Below are 10,790 nucleotides of genomic sequence, written 5' to 3'. Positions count from 1 at the left end.
AAAAAAAAAAAAATTGCCAACGTCTACTGGATCATCAAAAAAGCAAAAGAGTTCCAGAAAAACATCTATTTCTGTTTTATGGACTATGCCAAAGCCTTTGACTGTGTGGATCACAATAAACTGTAGAAAATTCTGAAAGAGATGGGAATACCAGACCACCTGACCTGCCTCTTGAGAAACCTATATGCAGGTCAGGAAGCAACAGTTAGAACTGGACATGGAACAACAGACTGGTTCCAAATAGGAAAAGGAGTACGTTAAGGCTGTATATTGTCACCCTGCTTATTTAACTTCTACGCAGAGTATATCACGAGAAACGCTGGACTGGAAGAAGCACAAGCTGGAATCAAGATTGCAGGGAGAAATATCAATAACCTCAGATATGCAGATGACACCACACTTATGGCAGAAAGTGAAGAGGAATTAAAGAGCCTCTTGATAAGAGTGAAAGAGGAGAGTGAAAAAATTGGCTTAAAGCTCAACATCCAGAAAACAAAGATCATGGCGTCTGGTCCCATCACTTCACTTTCATGGGGAAACAGTGAAAACAGTGTCAGACTTTATTTTCTGGGGCTCCAAAATCACTGCAGATGGTGACTGCAGCCATGAAATTAAAAGACGCTTACTCCTTGGAAGGAAAGTTATGACCAACCTAGATAGCATATTCAAAAGCAGAGATATTACTTTGCCAACAAAAGTCCGTCTAGTCAAGGCTATGGTTTTTTCCAGTGGTCATGTATGGACATGAGTTGGGCTGTGAAGAAAGCTGAGCGCTGAAGAATTGATGCTATTGAACTGTGGTGTTGGAGAAGACTCTTACAAGTCCCTTGGACTGCAAGGAGATCCAACCAGTCCATACTAAAGGAGATCAGTCTTGGGTGTTCATTGGAAGGACTGATGCTGAGGCTGAAACTCCAGTACTTTGGCCACCTCATGCGAAGTGTTAACTCATTGGAAAAGACCCTGATGCTGGGAGGGATTGGGGGCAGGAGGAGAAGGGGACGACAGAGGATGAGATGGCTGGATGGCATCACTGACTCAATGCACATGAGTTTGGGTGAACTTGGGAGTTGGTGATGGACAGGGAGGCCTGGCGTGCTGCGATTCATGGGGTTGCAAAGAGTCGGACACGACTGAGTGACTGAACTGAACTGAACTGAGCAACTTCACTTTAGGAAAGAGATCATTATCATCACTCTTATCTAGGTTAGATCAGTCTAGCTAATTTGGTAAGATGAGAAAATGGAACAAATGTTAGAAAGCAAAGGATCATTATTTACAAATCACATAATAAGGATAGAGAAATTCTAACCAATAAGATGATTGGACACAGGTTAAACAATTATAAATCAACATACAAATGTATATATATATGGGGAAACCTTGTATATAATAAAGATGACACTCATATTAAAGGGAAATGGATGGATTTACTAATAACTGTTGTTGGGACAATTGGCTGCCTTTTGGGAGGAAAGAAAACTAAATCCCTGTCTCATCTAAAATAAACTGCAGATCAAAGAGCTCAACATTAAAAAAATAAAATTACAGGGACTTCCCTGGTAATCCAGTGGTTAAGACTCTGCATTTCCACTACGGGGGCAATGGGTCTGATCCCTAGTCACGCAATGAATTTGTCACACAATAAAGAGACAAAGGGTGAAAGAGAAAGTCACTCAGTGGTGTCCGTCTCTTTGTGATACCATGGACTGTAGCCCACCAAGCTCCTCTGTCCATGGAATTCTCCAGGCAAGAATACTGGAGTGGGTTGCCATTTCCTTCAGGGGATCTTCCCTGACCCAGGGATCGAACCCAGGTCTCTCGCCTTGCAGGAAGAGTCTTTACTGACTGAGCCACCAGGGAAATCACCCTGGCAAGCAATCACAGGAGCATGGGTTTGATCCCTGGTCACACAGTATATTGGTCACACAATAAAGAGACAAAGCGTAAATGTCTGTAATATACAAAGAGCTTCTACAAGTCTATAAAACCCCCAACAACTTGGGAAAAATGAACAAAGAATGTGAACAGATATTTGATAGAAGAAATTCAGATGGCCATTAAACATATGAAAAAAAGTTCAACTTCATTAATAGTAAAATCACACAAAATAAATTTAGATACCATCATCATTAATTTTTTTTTGCCTCTCACACTGGTAATATTTGATGTTGGTGAAGGTATTGGTTGGACTGTAAATTACTCCATTTTTAGAGAGAAATTTGGCAATGTTGGTAAAAACATAAAAAGTGTGAACTCTGAGCAGTGTCACTTCTAGAATCCTATCCAACAAAAATCCAACAGTATCAGCATTATGTACAACATCAAAACTCTGGAAGCAAAAAATTGATTATCAATAGGGACATGAGACATTCAATCAATGGAATCTTATATAACCATTATAAGGAGTGGAGTAACTTCTATGAGCTCACCCTGGAATATGTTTATGACATGTTCAGTTGTTTAACATTGTAGAAAAATATGTATCTTTGATCTCATTTCTGTAAAAATTAGAATATATGCACATGTGCATATACATGTTTGCACATAAATTTACATCTGCATAGACATTAAAATGTCTTCAGCAAAGGTGGGGACTGAAATGTCAACAGTGGTTTCCTCTGTCTGAAGTGTGGGATTCTTTCCTCCCTTCTTTTGCTCACTCGTTCATTCAGCAAATTTGTTTAACGCCTCCTATATGCTAAGCACTGTTTTAGGCACTGTGGACACAATAAATAAAATGGACAGAATCCCAATCCTCATGTAGCTTATGCATTCTAAGGTAGGAAGACAGACAAGAAATAAAAATTATAGCATTTCAGATGGTGCTATGTGCTTTGAAGATAAAGCAGAGAAGGAAGATGGAGAGGCAGTTTGAAATTTTATTTTTTTAAGGTTATTACTTTATTTATTGGCCCCCCAGCATGCAGGATCTTACTTCCTTGACCAGGGATTGAACCCACACCCCCGACAGTGGAAGCAAGCATGGAGTCTTAACCGCTGGATCACCAGGGAAGTCTCCAGTTTGTCATGTTATTTATTTCTTTAAAAAAATATTTATTTATTTGGTGGCACCATCTTAGTTGCAGCAGGCAGGATCTTTGGTAGGGGCATCTGGGATCTAGTTCCCTGACCGGGGGTTGAACCCAAGCTTCCTGCACTAGGAGGATGGACTCTTAGCCTCTAGGCCACCAGGGAAGTCCCCTCAGTTTGCAACTTTAAGTAAGGTGGATCAAAAGTGTAGAGGAAAATTTTCACCTCTCTACACACTTTTTGAAAAGAAAAAGGTAGGATTGAATGTTTTTCTTATTATAAAGATGGTTTTCTGTATATTACAATAAACAGTATGAAAAGAGAAGAAAAAGTTCTAACAGTGGAGTTTCTGACTTGGAAGTGTGACATAACACTTGAAAATAATTTATTTTTTTCTCCTCCATCTTTAAAAAAAAAAAATCACTCCTAAATGTTCATTCCTGACTGCAAAGGATAATTTACAATGTGTGAAATTCTGTTTCGCTTCCTCACTCATTGGATATATTATAGTAAGTCCCCTACATGTGAACCTCCAAGTTGTGAACTTACAAAGATGAGAATGTGAAGACCTGATGGAATTGGAGGCCAGGAGAAAGGACAGGAGGAGAGACAAGAGGAAGAAAAAGAACCAAAGAGATTTGTGACACAGGAAATGGTAAGAGAAGTGTTTCTTTGAGGAGGCACTTGGTTTTTGAGGCACCAGATCTAAATGTAGAATGGTACACAAAGTTTATAGCAGTCATTCAGAATGCAGTCTGGTGCCACCATGTTATCTGTGATGAGACCGGTGCCACCATGTTATCTGTGATGAGAGAAAAAAAAAAGAGATACTACCCAGATGCTTGCTGCTCAGAAGAAAAGCTACAACAAACCTAGACAGTGTATTAAAAAGCAGAGACATTACTTTGCCAACAAAGGACTGTATGGTCAAAGCTATGGTTTTTCCAGTAGTCATGTACAGATGTGAGAGTTGGACCATAAAGAAGGCTGAGCACCAAAGAATTGATGCTTTTGAACTGTGGTGTTGGAGAAGACTCTTGAGAGTCCCTTGGACAGCAGGGAGATCAAACCAGTCAATCCTAAAGGAAATCAGCCCTGAATATTCACTGGAAGGACTGATGCTGAAGCTGAAGCTCCAATACTGTGGCCACCTGGTGTGAAGAGCCAACTCATTAGAAAAGACCCCGAGGCTGGGAAAGATTGAAGGCGGGAGGAGAGGGGGACAACAGAGGATGAGATGGTTGGATGGCATCACCGACTCCATGGACATAAGTTTGAGTGAACTGTGGGAGATGGTGAAGGGCGGGGAAACCTGGTGAGCTGCAGTCCGTGGGGTCGCAAAAAGTCGGACACGACTGAGTGACTGAACAGCCACTACCTAGACATTACTGGATTGTTTCTTCAAGAGAGTAGATAGAATTGAGTTCAGTAAGGAACCAGAAGCTGTGCCATCAGGGTCCAGTGTGACTCAGATCGCAGCTTGCCCTCTGTCTCCTATTGCTGATGACCCTTTAGCTCTACCGGCTCCCACCTCTGTCTCTCCTCCAGTCGGCAACTCTTGCTAGTTCACTCGATGCCAGCTCCTATATGCCAGCTGTTGTATTTTACCACTGTACTTTTTCAAGGTGCGATGACACTGAAAATGTTTTAGTTTTTGTTTGTCTTTTTATGTGCATATTATTTGTGTGAAAAGTATTATAAACCCATTACAATACTATATTACAGTACTATACAGCTGATTGTGTTAGTTAGGTACTTAGGTTAATTTTGTTGGACTTCAGAACAAACTGGGCTTACGAATGGGCTCTCAGAACTCATTCATATGTAGGGGACTTACTGTACTGGCATATCAATTGAGGTGTCATTTTTGTTATTTTCCCCCAAAGACTTGCTTTGTTAATTGTGTTTGCCTAAGGGCATTTAGAAATTAGTTTGCATTTCTGAGTACAAATCTACAGGGAAACCTGATAGAATGCAAATTGCTTATCTGTGTGGGGTAACCTCATTAATTCTATAGTAACCCTTATTTTATTAGCTTTCCCCATGAGAGAGCAAGTGACACAAGCTAAGGAACAAAAGTTAAGAATTTTGATGACAATTAATGTCAGCTAGATTAATTGTGAGTTCTAATTGTGAGACCAAATCTATGAATGATTTATTGAACCCCAGTTTTGTGCAAGGACCGTGGTGGATGAACTGGTGGGTTCTCAGAGTCTCTTCCCAGTCCATCCCTTGGCCTCTCTCTGAGACATTTTTTTGGACTGTGCTGGGTCTTCATTGCGGTGCTGAGGCCTTCTCTAATTTCAGTGAGCAGAGGCTATTCTCTATTTGTGTATAGGGGCTTCTCATTGTGGTGACTTCTCTTGTTGCAGGGCACTGGGCTCTACAGTGGCCTTCAGTGGTTGTGAGACTTTTAAGGAGTGTGGAGAAGAAGAGGGAGCCATGATCTGTCATCTACAGTCAGAAAAAAAAAAGGAGTATAGGCAGGACTGCCACGGGAAAGACTTGAAGTTAAACACGAGGAATACATTCTGGATATCTGCTTTGGTATCCACAAGAACACTGGTCTGAGTTCCTCCTTCTGGGATCAGGCCCTGAGTGGTGCTGGGACTAGATTCTGGGCTTAACAGGAGCCAGATGCATCTCCCCTAGGAAGGCTGTGAGGATTTGCTCCAGGTGATCCATCCTTCTCACCAAACAAGTCACTTCACTTTTTTCGCTCCCTGGTTTTCCCATTTGTCTTGCTGATCATTGAACCCAGGGTAGCCAAGGCAAAGCTGAAAGAAGATGTAAGGAGCCATAGGAACCGCAGACATTCTTTATTCACAGTGGCAAGGCAGACATGCTTTACTCTCTAATGGCTGATTCAGCAGCAAGAACTCAACTCACCCACCAGAGCTTTTCAGGCGGTGCTTATATAGGACAGCCAAGCAAGCGCACCACAATGTGCTGGGGGGTGGGGGGGCACTCGCAGTGCCACATGTGACCTCAGCTGTAGGACATGAGTGGAATGGGACGAGAGAGCCTGACCACTACTCAGTTCAGTTCAGTCGCTCAGTCGTGTCCGACTCTTTGCAACCCCATGAATCGCAGCACGCCAGGCCTTCCTGTCCATCACCAACTCCCGGACTCACGTCCATCGAGTCAGTGATGCCATCCAGCCATCTCATCCTCTGTCGTCCCCTTCTCCTCCCGCCCCCAATCCCTCCCAGCATCAGAGTCTTTTCCAATGAGTCAACTCTTCACGCGAGGTGGCTGAAGTACTGGAGTTTCAGCTTTAGCATCATTCCTTCCAAAGAAATCCCAGGGCTGATCTCCTTCAGAATGGACTGGTTGGATCTCCTTGCAGTCCAAGGGACTCTCAAGAGTCTTCTCCAACACCCCAGTTCAAAAGCATCAATTCTTGACCACCGCTACCTGGCCAATTGTTCTTTCCCTACACCATTGATGTAGTGGCCAGCGCTGGGCTTGTCCTAAACTTCCTCAGAGGTTAAGGACATGTAAGAGAAAGGAAGATGTGCCCTTGTGAAAACAAAACTAAAGGCTTTGAAATTATATTAGTAGTAACCCTTCTGCTAGACAGGGTGTGTGGAGGGGCTACACATTATGTTACTTCATCTTAAACAGACTATTTTAAATAGTTAAGACAGATATTATTATCCTCTTCTTGCAGACATGCAAACTGAGCCATGAGATCCAGTAAAAAGATGGGTTGCTGCTGCTAAGTCGCCTCAGTCATGTCCTGCTCTGTGCGACCCCATCGACGGCAGCCCACCAGGCTCCCCCGTCCCTGGGATTCTCCAGGCAAGAACACTGGAGTGGGGTGCCATTTCCTTCTCCAATGCATGAAAGTGAAAAGTGAAAGTGAAGTCGCTCAGTGTGTCCGACTCTTAGCGACCCCATGGATTGCAGCCCACCAGGCTCCTCCATCCATGGGATTTTCCAGGCAAGAGTACTGGAGTAGGGTGCCATTGCCTCCTCCGAAAGATGGGTAGTGGTCTCTTAATTCATGAGTAGCACGTGAGAGTCTTTTGTTTATTAAAGCCTGTAGGTTGATTATTGAGGACCAGTGTATTATTCACCTGATGTTAATTATACTACTAAAAATGATGACAAAAAATTACCTTAGTTAATACACGTTACTGTCGATACTATGAATGATCCTTGCCTGCTCAGGAAGAAATTCCCCTCATGTCTAAATTCAGAATCCTGTTTTAAACTCACGCGGAAACCCATCTACTATATTGGCCTACATCTCCCATCATACAACGGGAAACGTGCAGAACGCCGCCGTGATTCGACGGGACCTTTAACCAATCTGATGCTAGGCTCTCATTCAGCGACCTATTGACTCCAGGTAGAGGCGGTACCCTTAGTTGCTAGGCTGGTACCCTTTCCGGAAGTGGTTGTTGGCCGCTGCAGGGCAACACCCCGGCGTCCCTGGAAGCGGGAGCCGGGGTGGTGCTGGGGAAGCCGCGTAGAGCCGGGAGCTAGCGCCCTGGGCCTCCCGGGGTGGGGGCCAGGTGAGGACGCCCTTGCGGGAGAGGTTGGTTGGCGGGGAACGGAGGGAAGCGGGAGAATCAAGGCACATTCGTGTGCCACCCAGCGGGATGTGCACGAGTGTGGGCGGGAACTGAAGGAAGAAGTGAGGATGGAGCGGCCTGATCAGTGCGGCTGTATCCAAAACCCGAGGGGCGGAAGGGCCTGGGCAGGAGTGCTGGCGGGGCAGTGAGAGCGGGCCCTGGGCCACGAGTGTGAGCTGGCGGGGCCTCTAGCTTGTTTGTCCTGTTCACAGTTTTTGTGTAAGGCCGGCCTTCTAAACCCTGCTTGAGTACTTCTCTCTTGGGGAAGCTTCCCCCATGTCCGAATCCGGGCAGGCCCAACCTTCTGCCGTCTTTTGGTCAGCTGGGGAAGATAGTAAGTTTTTTGCTTTTTTCTTTCCTTGCATTAATTAAAAAATCCACCTTCTCCCTCTGGAACTGCCCTCCTCACTTGCCTTCTACGACTCCTTTCTCTCTGGTTTCCTAGCCCCCGCCCCCATCAGCCTTCGCAAAGCCCCTCCTTTCTACCCACCACATTCTGTCTTGGGGCTATTTCACCCAGAGTTTCAATTACCATCTGTTTAACGGTTACTCCCCAATTGGCTCCCATCAGACCTCTTTTCTTGAGATCCACTTGCTTACTGATCATCCCCAGCGGAATGCTGACCCAGCCTTCCTGGTCCCTCAGATCTGTTCCTCCTTTGTAGCTCCTGTCTCAGTGAAGGACTTCACCCCTTCACTCACTCAGCCACATCTGCACTTGTAATTCATTCGTCTAGAATATGCTGCCAACATTTGTTGGACATTTCCTATATCTAGGCCGTATGCTAGGTGGGGCTATTGGGCAAGGCACAGCAGTGAACAGATGATCACAATATACTGGCCTAAGTGCTGATTGTTCTCTTGTTTCTCCCTCACTTACTGCAGACACCAGGTACTACTATTCTGCCTCCTACAACACCTAGAATCTGGCCCTTTTCATTCTCACAGCTACTGACTTCGTTTATCATTTCTTGCCTGTGTTTTCCGGATAACTTTCTAAGTGCTTTCTCTGCTTCTGTTCTTACCCTTTTCCAATTAGTTTTACACAGCTGTTAGAATCATCTCTCTACAGATCTGATCAGGCCGGTCTCCTTTGTGAAATCCTGTGATGGCTCCTTGTTATGTCAAGATGCAGCCACAATCCTCCCAAGCCATTTATCATGTGTCCCTTGCCTTCCATTGTACGTCTTTCTCCTGCCATTGTCCCTTGTGCGCTGGTTGCCCTGCTTGAACTATTATAAAGAAAGTTCACGACCGAAAAAGATAATATTTCCTGGAGAAGGCCCTGAGGAGAGCATGGAAGACAGTAGAGTTGATTATGCAGTGGTGATAAGCACAGAGGCTTCCCTAGTGCCTCAGTGGTAAAGAATCTGTCTGCTGACGTAGGAGACATGGGTTTGATCCCTGGGTCTTGAAGATTCTCTGGAAAAGGAAATGGCAACCCACTCCAGTTTTCTTGCCTGGGAAATACCATGGAGAGGGGAACCTGGCGGGCTACAGTCTATGGGGTCACAAAACAGTCGGACACGACTTAGTGACTAAACAAAAACAACAAATGAGCACAGATTTGGGAACATCTTTGGCTTTGAATCCCAGCCCTGCCATTTACCAGCTGGGCAAGTTGCCTCAGTTCCTTCATCTGTAAAATGGGGGTAATAACTAGGTCTAAAAGGGTGTTTTTTAAGAGCTCAAGACTTTGGAGTCAGATAGACATGGATGCATGCATGTTTTGCTGTACCACTTACTAGCTGTGAAACCTTGAGCAAGTTAAAGTTTTTTTAAATTTGCTTATCCTCAGATTACTTTTTTGAAAAATAAGAGATTATAAAAATCTCTGTTTAGCAGAGAGGATGCGGTGAGATGATGTATACACAGCACTAGTACAGTTCTTGGAACGGAGAAAGTATTCAGTGAATATAAGCTTTTGTTGTCGTCATTAATTCTCTGCACCTGCCACATACTCTCTTCTGCCTCTTTGCCTTTGAACAAGCTGTGTCTTTTGTCTCCAGATAACCTCACTCCCTCATCCTGATGAGCTCCTGCTTAACTTTCCAAAGCCATCTCGATGGTCCTCGGCAGTGTTTTTCCTGATCTCCCGAAGTAGGATAGGTCGCCGTTGCCTTTGTGTCCTGTTGCATTTTCTGTTACTTCCCTTAATGCGCCTGACACACTGCATAATCGTGTGTTTACATATGTGGCTTCACAGCTAGCTTGAGCTGAAGTGTTCCCAGCTTTGTAGCCCTGACAGCACAGTGCCTGACCAGTCAATCAGTAAGTGGTTATTGGATGCCTGAAGGGCCTTAATTTATACTCCCCGGTGCTAGATCTGTCCTCTGGAGCGATGTAGACTATGCCCTTTAAATAAGTGAATGGTGAGACGGTTGGATGGCGTCACCGACTCAGTGGATGTGAGTCTGAGCAAACTCCCGGAGGTGGGGAAGGACAGGGCAGCCTGGCGTGCTGCAGTTCGTAGGGTTGCAAAGAGTCAGACACGACTTACTGACTGAACAACAATAACAACTAACATTTATTGAGATTTTACTATGTTTTGAGTATTTTACATGTATTGAGTCACTTAGTCCTCATAACCCTTCTGGATAGACATTGTTGTTATCCCCGTTTTACAGGTGAGGAAACTGAGGCAACTTGCCCAGGTGGTAAGTGATAGAGCCGGGATTCAAAGCCAAGAATGCTCCCAAGCCTGTGCTCATTACCACTGCCTAATCAGCTCTAATGGCTTCAGTGTTCTCCTCACTGCCTTGTCCAGTAAATCTTCTCTCTTCTGGTAGTGAACTTTCCTTATAATTGTTCAAGCAGGGTGGAAGAAATGATACTCAGGGAACCCTAAGTACGCATATGCATGTGTGTGCTTGGTGAGTATGCAGGTGTGCAGAACTGTTTGGCTTTGCCTGTTAAATTAGACCACATGCATGGGAAGGTAACCACGACGTGGGGAGACTGGGAACCAATGGCAGGTGCTGAAGGGAAGGGAGCTGGGAAAACTTGAGTTGGAGTAGAGACGCCTTGGGTGCTCTCTGTGGGTCCAGAGGGTGGAACAGGACAAATGGGAGGAAGTTCCTTAGAAACAGGTTTTGGTTTAAGGTGAGAGAGACCGTTTACTAGTTAAGAATGATCCAACCGTGGAATTGGCAGTAATATCAGTAATACTGCTAA

The 10,790-nt window shown here is 44.6% G+C and overlaps 1 protein-coding gene across 2 annotated transcripts in view; it reads left to right on the top strand.

Annotated features, from left to right (window-relative positions):
- CEP164 (centrosomal protein 164) overlaps positions 7,414-10,790 on the top strand; it is a 70,058-nt gene continuing 66,681 nt past the window's right edge. For both annotated transcript variants that reach the window (XM_013969468.2, XM_018059733.1), the window contains exon 1: positions 7,414-7,556. The gene's annotated coding sequence lies outside the window, so the exon portion shown is untranslated. The remainder of the gene's footprint in view (positions 7,557-10,790) is intronic.

This window comes from Capra hircus, chromosome 15, assembly GCF_001704415.2.
Source record: "Capra hircus breed San Clemente chromosome 15, ASM170441v1, whole genome shotgun sequence".
In the NCBI taxonomy this organism is placed as follows: Eukaryota; Metazoa; Chordata; class Mammalia; order Artiodactyla; family Bovidae; genus Capra; species Capra hircus.
Note: the sequence above shows the minus strand (reverse complement) of the source record. Positions and strands in the feature narration are given on the sequence as shown.